Genomic DNA, 341 nt, shown 5'->3' on the forward strand with positions numbered 1-341 from the left:
CCACTCCAACCTGCCTGCACTCGCCTCTTCACCTCTTTCCTACACTGCCCATTACACTGGACTGTTGACCCCAAATACTTAAACTCCTGCACCTTCTTGACTTCAGCCCCCTGTAACCTCACTGTTCCACTTCCCTCCCTCTCATTCATACACATGTATTCTGTCTTACCATGACCTCCACCTTTCCAGGTGTAGCTCCACCTGCTCTCTGCTCTCTGCTCTCACTACAGATCACAATGTCATCCGCAAACATCATTTTCCACAGAGATTCCTGTCTGACCTCATGCATTGTAAATGCAGTCCTGTTTCAAAGAGGAGATGACACAGGTGGAAGTTACAAT

This window comes from Monopterus albus, unplaced genomic scaffold, assembly GCF_001952655.1.
Source record: "Monopterus albus unplaced genomic scaffold, M_albus_1.0 scaffold234.1, whole genome shotgun sequence".
Taxonomy (NCBI): domain Eukaryota; kingdom Metazoa; phylum Chordata; class Actinopteri; order Synbranchiformes; family Synbranchidae; genus Monopterus; species Monopterus albus.